The sequence below is a fragment of the Spea bombifrons genome, chromosome 8, assembly GCF_027358695.1.
Source record: "Spea bombifrons isolate aSpeBom1 chromosome 8, aSpeBom1.2.pri, whole genome shotgun sequence".
Taxonomy (NCBI): domain Eukaryota; kingdom Metazoa; phylum Chordata; class Amphibia; order Anura; family Pelobatidae; genus Spea; species Spea bombifrons.
In genome coordinates, this window is record NC_071094.1 from 15,137,258 (window position 1) to 15,160,055 (window position 22,798).

Below are 22,798 nucleotides of genomic sequence, written 5' to 3' on the forward strand. Positions count from 1 at the left end.
AATAATAAAGGTGCTGTATCAGCTAAGATTTTGATGCTGCATATCTGTTGGCAAATACACCTGACATTCAAGAAGAGACAATCCTTTATGTTTCTAGCAGTTCTGATGGTGACAATACTAATGATTGACTGTTCTAAGGAAGATCTACTGATTTGACAACCAATTTATAGCCAATTTAACAATGCTCAAGGGTTCCCTGACATAATTAGGAAGAAAAGAGAAATTGATGATTTCAATTGTCATGTATGTTTTGGTGTAATGAAAGGGTACTGTAGTTTGTAACATTAGAATTAACGTTACTAGACAAAGTAATGCGAGGTTAAATGTTACGATAGGGCCTAAACATTTCTTTAGTTGGACTAAAGGGACCTACACACAAGATGATGATAAATCTGGGTTTTGGGAACATATCATAAACAAAGTAGCTTTATTGAGTATAGTAAAAGGATGCAGTAATAATGTAAATTAAGGTAGATGTTTCATACCTATGGCAGGTAAAGAAGAAACATTATTTCCTATGAGAGTATTGTGAGTTCCTGACAGTAGTACACAACTATTATTTTATAAATTAGAGTATCCTGATTTTGTTTTCTCCGTAGATATGTCAGAACCTGAACAGTTAGACTTGTCTGCATGTTTACATTTTGTGTCAAAAATTTGTTTGCCTCACCAAGCTAAAACTATATATCATTCATGTTTTCATAACCAGAGCTCATGTTCAGGTACAATTCAGAGTGTGAAAACATCTAATGATCTTGTTACGCCTATAGAGAAAGGTAGAGTATGTGTATAGGTAATGTCTAATGGGGAATCGACTAAAGCAATGTTTCCTAAATGTACGCATACAGAAATATTATCGAAGGTCTGTATTGTATTGATGGTGATCTAATAACAATCTATATATATGGAACTCAGATTAATGTTTCTCAAATTAATTCTCAAAAATTAAATGTTTTGCCACTACAGTTTACTTTATCACAAGTAAGTGAATTTCCATGGCAAATGTGGGCAAATGAGATTAGGAAAGATGTAGGATTTTTAAATGTCTTACAAAAACAATTAAAAGAAGCACAGAACATAGAACATGAATGGTCAATAGTTTTGGGTACATCTTGGTGGAAAAACTTTGCCAAGTCAACAGAAATTATGGCAAAATCATCTGTTGGCTCTGCTGTCACCAATGTTTTGTTACACCCACTTATTATTGTCTTATTTATGTCTTTTATATGTATTATTTTTCAAATTATTTAGAATAAGAAAAGTGTATTTAGGTATTCAAGAAAAGATAAAGCAAGGAGAGATCATATTAAGGGAAACTTTAAGACGTAGGATGCATCAGTCTTCCACAGATCCTTTTTTTATAATAGTATTGTATACATATCTTCCTGCACTCACTGAATGTGATACAAATGTGATACGAATGTTGTATGAATGGACAGCAAACATATTTATTTATGGTACATAACCATAAACAGGGGGAAGTGTAAAATCATTTTTATACTTTTATTTTGTTCTGCACATTTTAGGCCTGAATGCAACTTGAGTGCTAGGAACATATGGTATCAATTATGTGACGTAGCTTAGAGGGTCTTCTGTGGAATGCTAGTGTATCCTATGACTGCTCCAATAGGATTCCTTTACATATACCCTAACGGGTATAAATAGGCATGGTTACAAGGGCAATGTCTCTTTCTACACTCTTTCACCTTCATCTCATCAAGAATATTGAGCCTACAGTACCTTTTATCACCATTTGTTCCAGCATCCAGTACTGTATGTATTGATAATTTGTTATTGAATAAACCTGCTTAACAAGACATAGAAGCTGTGGTCTTGGTTGCTGTTTGGTCACTGGGGAAGTTGAGATATTCAAGACAAAGAATATTCTAACAGGGGGTGTGGGAAAGTGAATGTATGAGCGGAAGAATTAATGAATGAAGTTAGTAAGTAAGTGTTCAGGGTCGGATATGGCACAGGCAGGCTGATTAGGGGGCAGAGGTGGTACAGGCAGGCTGATTTGGGGGGCAGAAGTGGCATAGGCAGGCTGATTTGGAGGGCAGAAGTGGCATAGGCAGGCAGATTTTGGGGGTAGAGGTGGCACATGCAGGCTGTTTCAGGGGCAGGGTTGGCACAGACAGGCTGTTTCAGGGGCAGACTTGGCACAGCCATGCTTTTTCCAGGGGCAGGCTGCTTCGGGGGCAAAGGTGGCACAGGCAGACTGTTCTAGGGGCAGAGGTGGCACAGGCATACTGTTTCAGGGGCAGAAGTGTCACAGGCAGACTGTTTCAGGGGCAGCGGTGGCACAGTTAGGCTGCTAAATGGGCAGTGGTAGCACAGGCAGGCTGTTTTAAGGGCACAGGCATACCATGTCAATTTCTGGCTTAGTGTATAATAGGGGTTATACTGCACTACCATCAGTGTCTGGGTCAGTGTATAGTAGTGGGAATTGTACTGTACCATATCTGTTCAGTAAATTATTATTTAATTTATTTATGAGTTAATTTATTTTTCCAGATTTCTATTTTTTTCCAGTTGACATACAGATAAAAATTTGTGAAATAAATATTCTGCCCATCATTTTTTTTTTGTGTGTGTGGGTGCCACATACAGGATCTTCCCCGGGTGCCAAATACTCCCCCCCGAGTCTGCTTACAGCTAAAGCTCTGTGTACTTTGTTCCGATCTCCCGTGTATGATCTTGGCTACGTTTACAATCCAGATTTGTGTCCCAGACTTACCTACCTGTCCAGCCATTTCCAAGCCATGTGCCCTGCCTGAGCGCTTCCAAGCTGTGTGCCCTGCCTGAGGGCTTCCAAGCCGTGTGCCCTGCCTGAAGGCTACCAAGCCTTGTGCCCTGCCACCCTTGTTTCCCCTGTCCTCGCTACAGTTCCCCTTTATTCTTCGATTCCAGTCTGTTGTGTGCCTGTCTGCACCTACCTAACAGTATCAAAGGATACAGACAAAGCCCCTGGTATCCACTGCAACTGGGCTCCTACCCGACCTGCTGGCCCGGGTCCTGACACAGGTACAGCAGGGTTCATTTAAGATCCATGCAAGTGCTATGTTATAGTTTGATGCCAGATTAAACTCCAGAGGATTCGGGAGGTTAAGGCCACCCTGGACAACAGGTTGCTGAAGTTTAAATAGGGATATCCTATGCTTCTTGTGCTGCCACAAGAAAGTGCAAAGAAGTTTGTTATGCTCTTGAATATCACACTTTTTAAAGGTGAGCGGCTACATTTGGAGAGGATAGAGCAAACGAAGGAATGCCACCATTTTGTATAAGTAGCATCGGCCTGTGAAGGAGAGTGGGAGCTTACTCCAGGATCAGAAGTCCTCTTACATACGGGAAAGGATCGGAGAAGAGTTCAATTTATATAGGAGATGTAAATTGTCTGGGATCTGTAAACCCAAGTAAGTTATGGATCGGGTAAGGGCCGCTTGAAAGGAAAAGCATCCCCCCAACCCAGCATAGCCTAAGGATAGATGTCAAGGCTTCTATCTTAAGAGGAAACCTGAAGCCTCGTGGAACAAGTGTAGGATAGACAGGAGATGTGGAATAGCTTGCTTGGGGTTTGAGAAAAACAGAAGAAAGTCATCTGCGAAAAACTGCGGTTTTTAGTTTCATCCTGCTAATTGTAATACACTTTATGGGCACAGAGAATTCCACATGGCATATCAAGGGTTCCACTGCCAGGTTGAAGAACAGCAGTGACAGAGGGCAACCCTGCCTGGTACCCGTCCCCAGCGGGACAAATCCAGAGTTAAGGCCATTCACTGTCATTTGTGCTACAGGGGACTTATATAAGGCTAGAAATAGGTACAAAAACTGCATTCCAAAATGGTAGGGTGAGGTAATGCCACGAGATCCTATCCAATACCTTATCAGCGTCGCAGCTTATTATAATATTGTGAAGTTGTCGGGTAAGTTTGGTGTGGTGTATTGCAGCTACGACTCGTCGAATATTGTGTGTTGAGCACCTCCCTATCATGAAGCCAGTGTGACAGAACCCTCCATCACTGGGGCCACTGGAGAGGCCTGACAGCCAGCCTCCTCCCTATTGACTATGGGCCCTGACTTTGTAAAGACTTCTGTGGCTACCTCCAGCAGTATATCATCCCATCACTTGCTGAGGGGATTATCTCCGGCAGACAGCCAGTATCTGCAACCAGGGAGTGACCACCATTGTTTTAGTGTAATGTTGTATAAATCAGCCCCCCCCAGTTCCACCACTACAGACATTTACCCCAGCCAAACCTTGGAACTGATTTGGGCCAGTAATAGATCCATAGTAATAATCCCTTTACTGCCACTATTGTCTCTGGGAGGCAGATTAAGGGGGCGGTTTGTATCCCATTATCTTGATTATGTTAATGTGTGTTACTGGGAAACCGGGGAAAGTGTGTTGTCCCAGGCTAAGGGAGTACAAGTCAGCGGAGGTAGTTGGTCAGATTAGTCAGATCCGCAACAGCCATTATGAGAGTGGGATATCAATTTGGGCAGGACAGTCGGTAGTCTATTGGCCATTAACTTTGAGAGGATCTTGAGATCCTGATTAGGGAGGAAGATGGGTCTACATGACTGAAAAAGGGTTTGGTCTTTATTAGAGAGAATAACCACTATTTGGGAGGTATAAAAACCTGGTGGGGGCGAATTGCCCCGTAGGATGTTGTCATAGAGATCTTTCAAATATGGTAGAATATGGGGCAAGAGAAGTTTATTATATTCGTCCGGAAGGCCATCAGGACCAAGGGTTTTTATTGTTGGGTAAGGACCGAATAACATCTCTCAATTCCTGGGGTGTGATTGGGGCTTCAAGGACAGCCCTGTCCTAATGGAGTAGCTTGGGAATCCTTGCTTTAGCAAACATGTCCATAATGGCCTTAGAGATGGAACAGCAGAGGAAAAGGACTCAAAGTAATCAGCAAACCTTGCCGATATCTCTACTGGGTCAGTATAAGACGCATCTGTGTGGGGCGCACCTTCCCAGACCCTCTGGTGGGTGGTGTTCGAATGCGTACGTTGGCTAGCAGCTTGTCAGAGCGATTGCCCCATTGGAAGAACTTGTTCCGAACGTGGGTGTAGTAGGCTTGAGCCTTTTCAGTCGCCCAGGCATCATACAAGGCCTTAGCCTCCCTGTAGGCCTGTTCAGCTGCGGGGGTACCATGAGCTTTATAATTTTGGTAGGCCTGAAACAGGGCTGTGTTAAGATGAACTCTGCTTATCCTCAGGCTCCCACCTGCATCTCGCCATGTATGCAATAATCTGACTCCCCAACACTTGCTTGGAGGCCTCGCACAACAGATTAACAACATCCACATGGACAATGTTATCGTCAATGTAGTTATGCACGCAGTTTCCAGAAAGCCTTTGAAAGCGTCTGATTGGGACATGTAGGACGGAAATCTCCAGTTATGTGAGAAGGGAAAAGGGTCACGGAGTGCCCAGTCAGAAATTACAATGCTCCCTATGTGTAATGATAAGTGGAATGGCATTAGGTTGTCTGAAAAGAAAACATAATCAAGTCGGGAAAAAGAGTGGTGGGGGTCTGAAAAGACAGTAAAATGTCGGTCTATAGGGTGTGAAAGTCTCAAAACATCATTGAGGTGAAAATGATTAATCGGTGGATTGAAGAGAAAGAATCAAGCCCTGGCATACAGACTTGAGGAGTCAATGTGAGAATAAGCAATCATGTTAAAATCACCCGCCAGGATGAGATTGGGGCAGTCAAGGCCTGATAGGACTGTGTACAAGTCAGCAAAGGAGTAAAGAAAGTACAATGCATCTACCCGCCGGGTCCCTGACAATCGACTCCACCAACCAAGGCAGTCGCTTCGTGAGAATAATCGAGACTACCCTAAATTTAGATGAAAACGTGGCCGAATAACAGTCTCTAAGCCAGGGAGCTTTCAAGGTGTTAGTGATAGGGTCTGTCCAATGGGTTTCTTCTAAGAAACTAATATCTGGGGATAATTTTTTCAGGTGATATAGGACCTTTTTCCTTTTAATAGAAGAGTTTAACCCCTCCACATTCCAGGAAACCTGACGTGATTTAGAATGTGTGGAATCGAGATCAACGGGTTTGTGTGTGGTCATAGGGGGATCAACCACTGCCTGCCTGTGGAGTCGGATGCAGAGTGAGATCAGCTATGGAAATCAGACCGGGAGGGTCCCAGCGAGCCCCCCACAATGACCAAAAAGTAACATGACAATAGCAGTATACTTAACAATAGATTGCCTCCTGCTGACATTTCACAATTTTTAACCATAGGAAATTGTACCAAAACAAAAACACAAAATCAAAACAAGAGTAAGAGAGATATAGACCAGGCCACAGAGAGGAAGATCAGTTCCTAGAGGGTCTAAGAGAGCCAGAAGGAGGAGGAGGGGAAGAAGGAAACGAAGGTTTGACCCCCGAGTTGCCTCTCCTGCGATTGTGGTATCGTATGAGAGAGCGAACTTAATTTGCCTCTTGAGCAGAGCGAAGCACACTTGCAAGTACTGCCGTCTCTTGGTCGTGACTGAGGCCAAGAAGTCTTGGAACAAAATTATGGTCTGACCCTGATATTGCAATAGAGAGAGCTTCCTGTAAGCCTCAAGGATTTTGATTTTGTCCATAAAGTTAACGAACCGTTGCAACACGCTCACGGCGCTCGAACAGAGCCTGTTTGTTTACGGCGCTGTTGCCATCGTGACAACACTATTCGCGTGCGTCGGTTGCGATGACGTCATCTTGCCTCCCATTGGTCCATTCCCTGTTCTCCTGCCTTTAGTTCCTATTTAAACTTTCTTGGCCAGTTCACCAGTGCCCGTTCAACAAGTCACTATTGCAGCGCTCTGAGTTATTGATTCGTGCATTGTTCCTGGCTCTCTTTTTGCCTGATATGCATGTACCAGACCTCGGCTTCCTGACACTGATCCTGCGCTGCCTGCCCTGACCTCGGCTTGTTTAGTTTTTGTTCCTCTGCCTCTGGTCCTGATTTGCTTATTTGCTTCGGATTTATGTTGCTGTCCGTTTCCGAGTACGCCACCGTTCCTGCATAGTGGGTCCATCACCTGTGTTGCCTGGGTCTGCATAACAAATTCTGGGTCTAGCATTCAATGTCCTGTTTTCTGGCCCCAGTCTATGAACCCTCTCCACCACCAAACGTTGCTTGGGAAAGGAGAGGTTCAATGTGCGGGGAAGCCATTCTGTGACCAGATGCAGTACGGCAGCGGTTTTGACCGATTCTGGAAGCCCAACAATATGTAAATTGTTGCGCTTGCTGCGGTTCTTAAAGGTCTTCGATACGTGCTTGTAGGGCACGGATAGCTTCTTCATGCGACTGTTCCGAAGCCTTAAGACCTTTTGTATCGTCCTCTAGATCAGAAAGTCTGAATTCGCCGACCCTGTGAGGCCAGCTCAGCAAGGGCAGAGTCAATTGCAGATTAGATTTTCTCTAACTTTTGATATAATGCCAACCAGTTCCTGTGAGGAGACAGAAACAGAGGGCAAAGTATTGGTGGAAGAAGGGGTGTCTATGGTCTTGGCGTGGACGGGATTCAACAGTGGTGAAGTGTTAAGTGACAAACCTGTCTTATCTCTGGCCTTCCCTTGTCTAATTGAGGTTTTCATCATTTTCCATTAAGATGAGAAAAGGGGGGAGGGTCGGGCAAGAAAAGGAAGCAGTAGAGGAGGGCAAAAAAGTTGCAAAGAAAGAAAAGAGAGAAGCAAAAAAACCACCACAAAACAAAACAGACCACTGGAGCCAGGTACGATATTGCAAAACGTACCGCCGCGAGAATGGGACAATACCGCATCAAGGTGTAGTGGAAGTGATAATTAAACTGGCATAATCATTGAAAACAGTCTGGGAACAGAATGTGAAGCAGGTAAGTAGGACCACGCTGGTCTGGATGATGTTGCTTTTGAAATAAACAGAAAACAGCAACAGAGTGCTGAGCATATGGTGGAAAAACTGAACATATAAAGTAACAGTTAATTTCGGGTGTGATGAGCCAAAAGAAAGCAGCTGTGGCGTTAGGCACCGTTGTGAGACAGCAGTAGGGCTCCCCACAGAATATCAGTAAACCCCCCACTGATTATCCAGGTAATAGGCGGTAATAGGCAAAAAACGAAAGCCACCCCGGGGCGAGGATGCGGTAGACAACAGGAGATCGTCCAGAACACGCCAGAAAGGAGGGGCCGCAGGTAGAGTGTTCCTAGCAAGGTTGGATAGCTGCGCCACTCCGATAAACAGATGTGGTATAGGTGTAGAGTGTGTTGTTGGAGAAAGTGAAGAAGGAGGTCTGCACGATGTAGCAAAGGCATGATCCCGGGTGAAAGATGGATGTTCGTCTATGCGCAGGCCACATCTGGAGTAATCTGGGCTAGAGTGGAGGTAAGTGGTGAAGCCCCAATGGTAGGTCCATGAGTGAGAAACCCACTCGAACTCCGGGGGGGGGACCGTTCAACAGCCAGGGTCCACAGGTGGAATGCTTCCCGGAAAGCCACACAGCCAGGGTGCCTCGGCAGAAACAGACTCAGCAGCTGGATGGTAGCGAAAAGAGGGTGCCAACTGTCGCAGTGTAGATGGCCCACTATTCCAAGGAAGGCATGAAGGCGGTCCAAGCGGTCACCAGGCAGTAGGCCCGGATAGGAGTGTACGTCTGCACCGTAGGTCACATGGAGATTCTTCTGTTACCTAGTTAAGTTATGGTATGGTTTTCTCACCAGAGGTATGGAAGTTTTCCAACAGACAAGGGCCCCAGGGAAAAGTGGGGCTGCTGTACCTATACTACTTGCTGGTGCAGTTACGGCTTGCTCAAGTGAATGAGAATTGTTGTGAAACATTTGGTTGAGTAGTAAGGAGAGTGGGTAACCTCCATGTGGTGATTAGTATAATATAGTATAGTAGGTTGAAAAAAGACTTCAGTCCATCAGGTTCAACACATAAACACACGTATACACATATACTGCCTTTACACACACATATACACTGCCCTTACACACACCTGCCCATAAACACACATATAGATGTACACTGCCCTTACACACCCACATATACACGTACACTGCCCATACGCAAAAATATACACGTACACTGCCCTTACACACACACACTCACACATGTATACACATACACTGCCCTTACATACCCACATATATACTCGTACACTGCCCTTACACACACACATATACACGTACACTGCCCTTACACACACACATATTGTCAGGGTCTGTCAGGAGCGACAGGTGTGGAGTGGAATCCAGTATACAGGATAGTAACCTGGGCGAGGTATTTAGCAGATCAGTCCAAAGCGTAGTTGAGAGGACAAGCCAAAGGTCAATACACGGGGAGTCACAGATAAGCGAAGTCCAAAGGATAGCCGAGGTCGCTACACAATAACGCGGGAGCCGTTTAGGTGCCAAGGTCAAGGAACAAGATAATGGTAGAGTCAAAAGATAGCCGGGTCTGGTATACAGTAATAGTATAGGCACAGGAACACTCAGGATAAGCGAGCAGTAGGCACAATAACTGAGCACTGAGCAATGCCGGCCCCTCTGGGCATGACGTTACCCAAGCATGTTCCCGTCTTCCCCTGTATGGGGACAATAAAGTTATGTGAGAGGGCGCACGCACGCCCTTAGACCCAGCCACGGGGAAGGAGGAAACCGATGACACAGCGCTGGACCTGGTACCCGTGGGTACTTGAGTGAGTCGCTGCGGCGGGGTCTGGTGTGCGGACCTTGACACATATACTGCCCTTACACACACACACATATACATGTACACTGCCCTTACACACACACATATACAAGTACACTGCCCTTACACACCAGCTAACAAATACCTATACTGCTCTTACACACCGGCCCATACACACACACAAGCTTACAAACACATACATGCACATACACTGCCCTTACACCCATTTCTCCCCATCTCTTACCTCTTCCACCATCCTTCATCCTTCTTCCTTCTGCCTCCATCCTGTATCCTGCATCCTGTGGTGGGAGCTCGAGTTCTGTCACTTCAGACCTCGCTTTACTGCTCCCTCATCACTACACGCTGGCTATTGCTGCAGAGAGTAGGGATAACATCATATCCCCACACTCGGCATTATTTGCCGGTGGGTAGTGATTAGGGAGCAGTAAAGTCACAGACCTCGCGCTCCCTAATGTTGAACCAACTAGAGGGAGATTGTGATCTCCCAGCTAGTCTGAAGGCTGCAGCTGCTTACCGGGCAGCTGTGCGCCCCCTCCCCGCAGCTGAGGTGAGTTCAGATCTCGCCTCACCCTTCCTCTGCCTCTCCCCTGCAAAGCGGGACAGAGGAAGGGATAGGCGGGACAGCGGGACAGAGACCCAAAATTGGGACAGTTGGAGGGCATGGACATTGATTGGTGGTACAGCATAATACCTATCACTATACATTGGCTCTTCTTCTTCTGTCTCCTTCCAGTGCAGTGAGCGTGGAAGGCGGTGGACGTGGCTTCAGTGTTGTGCGCCGCAATATGACAGCGGATATTACTGTACGTCTCTGGAGGGGTGCCGGCTTGGTGGCACCCCCCCTGATGAGTGGCACCCAGGGCGGACCTAGCCCCCCACCCCCCTCCATCTCCCACTAGGTGGGCTACTGGGGGGGATGGGGCTAATATGTTCCTGGTCTGGCAACCTATATAGAGTGCTGTGATTAATTGAGCCCCAGATGCCCATGAGCCTGCCTTGATTAGGTTAAAGGGTAGCTCTGGCATTTTGTGAGTTAATAAGTAAAGCTAGAGTTAAAATGGTGGAAAGGAAGTTTGGATAGGCTATATAAGTAGTGGGTTTTAGCGAGGGCTTCCTTTTTGGTTTAGGACACATGAGTGCTAGACTGTTTTTGTCAGCAATATTTATTAATCAATGATAAATATTCGATGATATTATATAAAGGTAATAAAAAAATAAACTTGTCCACAAATTACAGGTTTTGCTTCATCAACTAAATTCAACCCAGGAACAGGAGGTAAAATGCCTGCTACAATCCTTGTAATAGAGTCGAAAAGCACGAAACAGACAATTTTTGTAATGAAAATTTTATTGAGGTCCGAGATTGTGGTACAATAACACAAGAAATGCAGCCAAGTAATACAAAGAGTAAAACATGACAAGGCATAGCACAACATGCGGATGACTACAATTCCATACCGGGCCTTGCGGAAACCGAAAATCGAACAAGGTAGGGTGTCACGGCCGTGGATGTGCGGTACATGCAATATACATTACATAGTAGAGGATCGACAGCGGCGATGCATCGTGGGACACAATAAACGGACCTACAGTTTTCAATAAAAAGTAAGTATGTGAACCGAACCAGAACAAAATAACCAAAAGAAGACAGAAAACAAAACAAAAAAAAAAAAAAAAAAACATAATCCTCCGGGACGATGTACACACTAACTCAGCATGGAGCGTAACGCGGATTGTACAGAGATGCCATACAGAATGGGTAGCAGCCGAGGCTTGGCTGCGAAACAGTAAACGGCATGAGACATAGAAACCAAAAGGCAGGGGTTAAGAACCCGGCGAGTCCCACACTCTCACAAAAATAACTCCCCGACAAGAGACAGCGTCACTGGAAATGCAAAGCATAGGTCGAGCTGTGTAACCATAAAGACCAGACACGGTCATACAAATGAGTCGTGTGCGCTGCCAAATGGGACATTTTTTCCATGATCCGATGTTTTTCCAGAGTGGAGAGGACGTCCTGGAAAGAAGGCGGGGAGGCCGCTTTCCATTTCTTAGCAATACATAACTTGACGGCCAGTAGGACGTGGATTACCAATTTTCTGATGCTGGAAGGGGGGGGGTCATCGAACATATGTAGAAGGGCGAGTTCAGGGAGGAAAGCAAATGCAGTGTGGCAGATGGAATGGAGAAACGAGAACACCCGTTTCCACAACGGTTGTAAAATCGGGCAACTCCACCACATATGGGCCATGGAGCCCACCATCCCACAACCCCGCCAGCAAAGGTTAGAGTAGCCTGGGAGGACATGGGAGAGGCGCGCTGGGGTCAAATACCACCGACAACTAATCTTCTTTTGGAGCTCAAGATGATTCACGCAAAATGAGACCCCCCTCATCATATCCTCCGCCTCAAGCCAGGCCTCGTGTGAGATGGTCAAGTGTAAGTCTTTTTCCCACGCTACCATATGGGGAAGCTTGTGGATCGAGAAGCGGTCAATCAAAAGGGAATACCAAGTCGAAATGGCTCCCTTGCATTGGGGAGCAGTAGCGCAAAGTGAGAGGAGGGGGCGTATTGGTAGTGTGTGCCGGGCGACAGAATAAGAAGGTGATTGGAGAAGGTGGCGGATTTGAAGATATTTGTAAAAGTCCTGACCTGGGACCGCATGGATGGAGGAAAGGTGTGAAAAGGGGTGCAGAGAGCAGCCCCCGTAAAGGTCGCCCAACACCTGCAATTTCGGCCGAAGCCAGGAAGCGAGTCGCAGGCCAGGAATCAAGAATTCCAGGGTGCGAAGCGGCGTGAGGGAGGTAAGTTGGGTCAGGGAAGGTAGATACCGTGAGACAACATCCCAGGTATCAAGAATATAGGAGGTCGTAGGCGGCAGAGCAGGCAGAGCAGGCCGCAAACGGCCCTTCACCCAAAGAAGTTGGTCCAGAGTGTAAGGTGACAGGAGAGCGTTCTCCTGATGTACCCAGGTCGGGGGGTTACTGCGTGCGTAAAATGATAAGACATGGGAGAGAATGCAGGCGGAATAATAAGAGGGGATATGAGGGACCCCCAAACCCCCTCTGAGCCTTGGAACCACTCTAGCTCGAGCTGCTATCCTGGAGCTAGTCCTTACCTTAGTGAAGGACACAAAAAACTTATGGATTGTATGCAAGAGATTAGCAGGGGGGCAAACGGGAACCGTACGAAAGGTGTAAAGGAGTTTAGGGAGGGCAGTCATCTTTAGGGCGTTTACCCGGCCAAGCCAGGAGAGTTCGTATTTCTGCCACCTGATAATATCCGCCTTAACACTCTTCCAGGTGGCGAGAATGTTGAGAGCGTTAATGTTGTGAATGGATTTGGGGAGTTTAATGCCCAGGTAGGAGATGTGAGATCGCTGCCATGTGAAGCTATAAGAATCAGTAAGGCGTATGCGCTCCGCCGGGTCCAGATGGAAACACATAGCCTGAGTCTTGGGTATATTTATTTTATGGTAAGATACTCGAGAGTAACAAGATAAATGGTGTTGGAGAGCAGGCAAGGATTGTGAGGGTGAAGTGAGAGAAACCAGAATGTCGTCCGCAAAAAGACCCAAGACACAAGGGGAGTGATTAGGGATGGGAAAGCCCTTGATTAAAGGGTCAGAGCGAATGGAGGCCGCCAGGGGTTCTAAAGCAAGAATATAGAGTAAAGGGGATAGCGGGCAACCCTGGCGAGTGCCGTTAGAAATGCTAAAAGGGGAAGACAAGAAACCCGACATAGAGATGCGGGCTGAGGGAGAAGAATAAAGCGCCATGGCCGCTTGTATGAAAGCAGGGGGGAAATTAAACTTTGACAAAGTGAGTCTGAGGAAATGCCAGTGTAGCCTGTCAAAAGCTTTTTCCGCGTCATACGACAGGAGCAAGCCCGGGAGCTTCCCCCTGTCGGCCTCCCACAAAACATTAATGAACTTACGGGTGTTATCTGATGGTTGCCTACCAGTAACAAACCCGACTTGATCGGGATGGAGGAGAGAAGGAAGAAGAGGGGACAATCTATTGGCCAAGATCTTGGCATATATTTTAATGTCATTGTTAAGGAGGGAAATGGGCCTGTAGTTGGAGCAGATGTCTAACGATTTACCGGGCTTCAGCAAGGTAACTATATGGGCCAGGAGATTTTCAGAGGGGACAGTGCCGGACGACATGTAGGAACGAAACAAAGAAACAAGGTGAGGGCCCAGTGTGGGTAGAAAGGTGCGATAGTAAGTTGTAGTGTAGCCATCTGGACCCGGAGCAGAGTTCTTTTTGAGCTGGGCCACCGCCTTCTCCACCTCGCACAGCTCTATAGGGGCAGCCAGAGATGCTGAAAGGTCAGGTGAAAGAGAGGGCAAGGGGATCGGGGCAAGGTAGTCGGTAATGTCTGTCTGTGTGGGGTGAGGCAGAGAGGCGTCATCTTTCAAATTATATAACTTAGCATAATAAGAGGCAAAGAGTTCCGTCATTTGAGAGGGATTACTGACACGCAAACCAGAGGGAGAGTTAATGTAATGCGGTCTAGAAACAGCCGAGGCATGTCGGAGTTTGCGGGCTAAAAGAGAGTCGGCTTTGTTACCCTTAGCATAGAATTTTTGCTTAAGTCGGAGAAGCATGTGGGCCGTAGATTGAGCATTAAGTTCCGACAGTTGTAGTTTGAGGCGTGCAATATCGCGTGTAAGGGAGGCAGTCGTGTGAGATTTGTTGAGCATATTTAAGTCATACAATTTCTGTAACAAAAGAATCTTCGAGTCAGAGCGTTGTTTTTTGACGTATGAGGCCAGGCTAATAAGTCTGCCTCGCATAACCGCTTTGTGAGCGTTCCATAAGGTGTCAATAGAGGTGTCAGGATGAGAGTTGTCTTGGAAATATTGAGTCAGATGCGAGTGGAGCTGTGACTTATATGTGTCGTTGTGTAAGAGGGAGTCATTGAGACGCCAAGTGCCGTGTCCCGTAAGTGGGAAGTCAGTTTTAAGGGCCAGCAAAACAGGGGCATGGTCGGACCAGGAGATGGTGCCTATAGAACAAGAGGATACGGACTGTAGCGTAAGTCTGTCTAAAAAGACGTAATCTATTCGGGAATAAATATGGTGCGGGGCCGAGAAGTATGTGTAGTCCTTGTCAGAAGGGTGCAAGACTCTCCAAGTGTCAAAGAGCTGATAGGAATGAATCAGAAAGGACATGTCTGACCCAAGTTTAATTTTTTGGCTGTCACGGGGGAGGTTGTGTCGTGAAGTGCAATCAAGGGGGGGGGCTAAGGCAACATTAAGATCGCCGCAGAGGATCACCCGACCCTGCTTACAGTTATCTACCTTCCCCAAGAACATACGGAAAAAGCTAAGTTGCGACGTATTAGGGGAGTAAAAGGAGGCCAAAGTATAGACGACTGCATTAATCTCACACACCAATATGAGGTATCTACCCCGCGGAACCACATGTTTGCGTAACAATGAGAAAGCTAGGCGGTTGGAAATTAAAATAGAAACTCCAGCTGCTTTGGAGGATGCCATAGAATGAAATTGGGTGGTGAAATGGGCAGAGTATAAAAGAGGCCTAGAGGTTTTTTTTAAGTGCGTTTCTTGGACACAAATAATGCTGGCTCGGAGAGTCTTGGCCTCATTCCAGAGCGATGTGCGCTTCTGTGGAGTGTTAAGGCCCTTAGCATTAAGAGAGAGAATCCTCAAATCAGCCATGGTACAGAGTAGGGGAGCAAATTAAAACCTCCAACCGGAGCCCAATGTAAGAGTGCACAGTATATTTGGAAAATAAAAAGAAAATCGGATCCGGGGGAGAGACACCCCACCTTCCAGAGAGTGCCAGCCTCGACCGCCCCTGAGTACACATGAACAAATACATCAGTGAAAGAGTTCTAGAGGAACAAAAAATAAAGTAATAATTAAAAATAAACAATAACATAAACATAAACATGAATCGGCTCATGGTCATGAGCAATGTGGGGGATAACCATGCTAAAGATATAAATAGCATCAAGGGGGAATTCGACTAAACCGAATAGGAAACCCCACGACGGCTAGCCAGCCAGAGAGATTAGTGAGCAATAATGTGTGTGTAGTGTAATAAATGGAATGGTGCAAGAAAGCCTAGGTGTATAAACAGTTATAATAACCCATGAAGGTAAATAGGTAACAGACAGTCCAGCGAGATCGATTAAACAATAAGAGGAGCAAAACTATGAGAAGTTACCAGGCGATGATCGACGACAGATTAGGTTTTAGTCAACCAGTCCCGTCTCAATTTTTTCGGTGGAGAGGTGGTCTTCATTGGGCCCTGATCCGGAGCTGGCGCCGAGGAAGAGGGCATGTCCAAGCCCCAGGATTTTATGCGGGCCAGGCCGTCTTCAGGCGAGTCAAGAATGATGGTAGAGCCATTGCGTGAGACAATCAGGCGAACCGGGTAGCCCCATCTATACCGAATCTGGTGAGAGCGAAGGATGGTTGTCACAGGAGCGAAAGCCCGACGATGTTGAAGAGTCAGCTGGGACAAGTCCGTAAGGAGCTGCACATCCTGGAACCTGGCAGGTAAGGAGGGACGGTTACGCGCCTCTTGCATAATTCTATTCTTGATATCGAAGAAATGAACCCTCGTCAGCACATCACGAGGGGGTGCACCTGGAACGCTCTTTGTGCGGGCGACTCTGTGGAGCCGGTCCAGGCGGATGTCCGCAGGTAAGGTATCCCCAAGTAGGGTAGCAAAGAGAGCCGTGACATATTCAGGCAGCTCATTCTGATCAACGGACTCCGGGATGCCACGAAGGCGAATATTATTGCGCCGCGACCTGTCCTCCAAGTCCATGAGTTTATTGCGGAGAAAGGCAAGCTCGTTTTGTGTAGAAATCTGCCCATCAGCGAGAGCGTTATGTGCATCCGCAAACTCCTCCATGCGGCGCTCCAAACTGTCTGTCCGATCACCCAGGCCATCCAAGTCACGTCGCAAAGAAGAGGCAATCTCCTGGAAGTCTTGTCGAAGTTGGTCCCTCATTTCACGCAATAGTTCCTTCATGGTATGCGAGGTAAGTTGTTGCGAAGGAGGAGTATGGTCAGCCTGAGAGAGTAGCGCAGGGGATGGAGGCCTCGAGTGCAGCGCCGACGTTTGGCCTAGTGAGGTATCCGAGTCAGCATCCTGTTCACGTGGTAGGCCCAAGTCCCGCACGGGAGTTTTTCTCCGTGATTTGGGCTCAAAAAAATTCGGCATTCTGGACGATTTTCTCGCACGATGAGAGGACATAGGCAGGCGAAAAGAAGATGGGTCAAAATGTGGAAAAAAAAACACTAATTCGTGTCGATGAAATGCGATTTAGCCGGTAGGCCGCGGAGCTCCAGCAAAAAGCGTCTGATCAGGTCGCCATGCAGACCACGCCCCCCGAAACAGACAATTTTTGTTATATCAAATTTGTACTCTTGAACTTATACCTTCCTGTTTCTTGGCTACGTTCCTTTTCTCATGACTGATGAACTTCTGATGATCTATATGCAGAGCTGCTGCCATACCTTGCCTGATCTTTCCACTATCACTGGTACTTGGTCAGGGACCTAACTAGATACCCCAGGACCCTGGTGCGAAAATTGCCCTGGGGCCCGCAAACAACTTGTTGATGCCTTCTTTGCCCCTTGCCTCGCTTCCAACATGCACTCTGGCACACATATGTAAACACGCTTACACAAATTACACACCCTTACTCATACTCACTAAACACACACTCCATTTCACCCCACTCACACATCCCTGCACGCACATATACACACAATTACACATCCATGCTAACACACACACACTATTACACATCCATGCCCACTCACACACAGTTACACATCCCTGTTCAAATGCATACATATATACAAACACATATACATACCCACCGCTCCCGCTTACCCCTCACTGCTCCAGCAACTTGCTGTCCAGATGCTTGAACACCGTGTTTCACCGCAAGGTTCACGCAACGTAACGTGACCCTGATGCCTTCCTGTCTCCCTCTGTCGGTTCAAAATAATTTTGAAATGGCCCTTCCTACGAGGAGACAGGAACAAGGAGTCGTACAGGGCCCCTTGTAGTTATGCCTCTGTATTTAGCTTGCAAGTATACATTCACAACCATTAAAGCATCTCAGGTACATAGTTAGCTGATTGCAAAATGCCCTCAACTAACCCCGGCAGAGCTAAATCGAGTAATGTAATTTACGCCATTAATTACGGAATAGGAAATTTCAGAGGCTCTCATACACATACTGTTAGTATCCACTTTTACACTCACTGGCCGGTTTATTAAGTACACATTGCAGCAACTCAATGCATTTAGGCATGTGGACATGGTCAAGACAGCTTGGTGAAGTTCAAACCGAGCATCAGAATGGGGAAGAAACTGCTGATCTACTGGGTTATTCACTCACAACCACACAACCATCCCTAGGGAATGGTCCAAAAAAGAAAATATCCAGTGAGCAGCAGTTGTGTGGATGAAAATATCTTGTTGATGTCAGAGGTGAATGGGCAGACTGGTTCGAGATGACAAAAAGGCAACAGTAACTCAAATAACATGTCAAACCTTGAAGCAGATGGGCGACAGCAGCAGAAGACCACATCGGGTACCACTCCTGTCAGCTAAGAACAGGAAACTCAGACTACAATTTCCACAGGCTCACCAAAATTGGTCAATGGAAGACTAGAAGAACGTTGCCTAGTCTGATGAGTCTCGATTCCAGCTGCGACATTCAGATGGCAGGATCTGACTTTGGCGTAAACAACATGAAAGCATGGATCCATCCTGCTTTGTATCAATGGTTCAGGATAGTTGTGGTGGTGCAGTTTGTGCCCCTTTGTACCAACTGAGTATCGTTTAAAGAGGACAGCCTACCTGAGTATTGTTGCTGACAATGTCCATCCCTTTATAACCACAGGGTACCCATCTACTGATGGCTACTTCCAGCAGGACAATGCACCATGTCACAAAGCTCACACCATCTCAAGAAGAATGAAGGGATTTCTGAAGCGAAAAGGGGGTCCATCCCGGTACTAGTAAGGTGTACCTAATAAAGTGGCCAGTGAGTGTATATATGCTTCCTTAACCCCTTAAGGACAATGGGCGGTCTCTAAACCCATTGAAAACAATGCATTTTGAGCCCTTGCATGTACGGGCTTTGTCATTAAGGGGTTAAACATACAAATCTCCCCCATAATGTGTCACTTATCTACTGCTAAACTTAGATATTCCTGAGAGTATATTCACTTCTGAAACCTCTGCGAGAAAATATTTAAAGTTTGCATCACTTAATGACTAGTGCAGTAGCGTACCTAGCGGGGGGCGGGGGGGGGCGGTCCGCACCGGGTGCCGCTCATCAGGGGGGTGCCAACTTGCCGGCACCCGGCACCCCTCCAGAGACGGACAGTAATGTCCGCCGCTGGAGGAGCAGGCTCGCAAGAGAGCGGTATCGGAGGTCTTTAACAGACCTCCGGCTCCCTTGAGTGATTTTAAGCCGGTTCCCTTCGAAGAGGAGCGAAGAGGAAGACTGCTGTAAAAAGAAAAGTAGAAAAGAAGGTAGGAAATCACTCATTAAGACTGAGTGACAGTGAGAGTGGATTGGTATGTGTGGAATGTGTGGATTGGTATGTGTGGAATGTGTGGATTGGTATATGTGTGGATTGGTATATGTGTGGATTGGTATGTGTGGAATCTGTGGATTGGTATGTGTGGAATCTGTGGATTGGTATGTGTGGAATCTGTGGATTGGTATGTGTGGAATCTGTGGATTGGTATATGTGTGGATTGGTATATGTGTGGATTGGTATATGTGTGGATTAGTATGTGTGGAATCTGTGGATTGGTATGTGTGGAATCTGTGGTATGGTATGTGTGGAATCTGTGGTATGGTATGTGTGGAATCTGTGGATTGGTATATGTGTGGATTGGTATATGTGTGGATTGGTATGTGTGGAACCTGTGGATTGGTATGTGTGGAATCTGTGGTATGGTATGTGTGGAATCTGTGGATTGGTATGTGTGGATTGGTTTATGTGTGGATTGGTATATGTGTGGATTGGTATGTGTGGAATCTGTGGATTGGTATGTGTGGAATCTGTGGATTGGTATGTGTGGTATGTGTGGAATCTGTGGATTGGTATGTGTGGTATGTGTGGAATCTGTGGATTGGTAAGTGTTGATTGGTAAATGTGTGAGAGTGATGGGTGTTATGCTGTACCATTTCCAATGTCTTTTTCATTATAATTATGCTCTAAAGTACATCATAACTCCCATCACTCTATACTGTTCCGTTCAGTGGCAGAGCTGGGAGACAGAGGCCTTGCACCCCCACCGCAGGGTGCTGGTCAGGTTCTATGTGGGCAATGTGGACACTGGCTTTGGGGTGTGCAATCTGTGATCTATGCCTGTAATTTAGGGTGTTTTATCTATAACTTTAATGCTGAGTTTTTATGTGAATTCCAATTGATCAATACCTGAAAAGCTGGGTTTGTGTGTTAATGTGTTGGTCTATATCTGCTATGCTATGTTTCTATACATTATTTATGTTTACCAGCAAATACAGGATTTGTATGTCTTATTCAGTTGATCAATACCTGGGGTGCTGTTTCCATGTGTTGTTTATTTGATCTATACCTTCAGTGCTGAGTGATTTCCAGTTGATCTATACCTGCAATGCTGGGTTTGTGTGTTCTGTTGATTTATACCTGCAATGCTATGTTTCCATACATTATTTATGTATACCTGTAAATACAGGATATTTATGTCTTATTCAGTTGCACGTGCTGTTTCCATGTGTTGTTTATTTGATCTATACCTGAACTACAGGGAGTAATTAAAAGAGAGTTGTGGTTTAGTGACGTAGGGGACAAATGGACTTTGGGGATGATTACGGGGAGAGGACCTCCCAATGTCACGGTGCAGTCAGAAGAAGGGAAGGCTGTACTGACTCTCACAGTTTTCCCCTGATCTGCAGTTGAGGGCAGTACAACATAATCCCTATCACTATACATCAATCTAGACATTTACAATAATGCAGCATAACCACTACCACTATATACTAAGCCAGACACTGAAGTGGTAGGCCTACACCACAGCAATGGCTTTGTATATAGTGATATGGGTTATGCTGCATTATTGTAAATGTCAGGCTCAATGTATAGTGATATGGATTACGCTGCCCCACCGTCAATGTGTGCTCAGTATAAAGTGATAGGTGTTATCCTGTATCACCGGCAATGTGGGCCTCAGTATATATTAACAGTTATGTTGTACCACCGTCAGCGCGTGCCTCAGTATATAATGGAAACAGTTATGTTGTACTACTGTCAGCGCGTGTCTCAGTATATAATGATAGCAGTTGTGCTGCACAACTGTCAATGTCTGCCTCAGTGTATAATGATAGTTATGTTGTACTACTATAAGTGTCTAGCTCAGTATATAAAGATAGCGGTTATGCTGTACCACCATCAATATCTGGCTCAGTTATAGTGATAGGTGTTATGCTGTTCCACTGTAGTATCTGCCTCAGTGTATAGTGATAGGAGTTATGCTGTTTCACTGTAATGTTTGCCTCAATATATAATGAAATTACTTAAGCTGCACCACCGTCAATGTCTGTCTCAGTATAGAGTGATAGGCATTATGCTGTACCACCGTCACTGCCTGGCTCAGTATATAGTGATATGTGTCATGCTATACCACAGTCAGTGTCTGGTTCATATGGTATATATAATCATGAGTCGACATGGCAACACCACTATATATGCAAATGCTTAAATAAAAAGAGAACAATGTTATGGTGACTCCTGATTATAATATCAGAATTTTTTTTAGTTTATAGTGTCTTTAGCTGCTTAGCCAGTACTTAATTTGTAATGTTTGTCACTAATTTGTTAGGTCTTCTTAGAAACTTGTTGTGTTTGTTGTTTTTTTGGGGGGGTTATTAAAGAAAGCACTATTATATGTTCAGTAAATGTTATTTAAACATATTTATTTTACTTATAAGTTATTAATTTATTTTTTCAGATTTCTTGTTGTTTACAGTTGACATACAGTTTACAAATTGGTGCAATAAATATTCTTGCCAACATAATTTTGTAGATGTCATTACATTTGGGGGGGGGGGTGCCACTTACAGGATCCGCCCCGGGTGCCAAATACTCTAGGTACGCCCCTGGACTAGTGCAAGACTTGTGCACATCAAGCACAATTGATTTGGACATAGAAAGTGATGGCTGATAAGAACCAGTTGGCCCATCTTGTCTGCCAAACCTCTGAATACTTTCCTTAGTCCCTGCCCTTATCTTATATCTAGCTTAGCTTTATGTCTATCCCATGCTTGCTTAAACGCCTTTACTAGATGTTGCACATTGAGCCACAGCAGCAGAGGCAAGGAACAGTAAAGGCACTGCCAGACACAACACAGCCAGATTGTACAGGACTAAGTTTTCTTCGGAATTTTAAATATTAAAAGGAATTAATCCCTCAGATCAGAGGACGGAAGATCCCGCTGCTGCTCTAGGATCCACTCCATCATGACCAGGGTGGAGTTCCAGCAGGTGACTACATCTTGACATCAGCTACTGGCTTTCCTTCACACTGCAGTGAGAGTGCTCGGTAATCTTATAACACTTTTCCATCAGTTTGGACAATCTACTCTGCCCATTTGTTGAAATAGCTCATTACCACACAATGAAGTACATATACTATGCAAGGTGCATCCCCAAAGTTTCCATTTTTATTTTTACCATGCTTGCATCACCAATCCCATTTCTACTGCTGTGCCTGCGGTCCAATTCACTGCATGGGAATCTTCCTAAGAGCTGCCAAAATGTGGACGTCCATGCCTCCACCTGTTTCTGGCAACCAGTCACACTGAAGCATCACCAGGTCCTGCTGGTGATGGCTGTGGTGCGTTTGCTGCTTGTGCCAATTCTGCCAGTTCCCCCTTGAAGCAATGTTGCAGTGTGGTGAGAAGCTAGGTGCTGATTCATACCATAATTGGTGAGATATCCTAATTCCTTGGCTCACTTCCTTACGACACAATTTCCACCTTGCAGTGTGCCCATCTCTCTTACTTTACTATGGCTTTGCCCACCA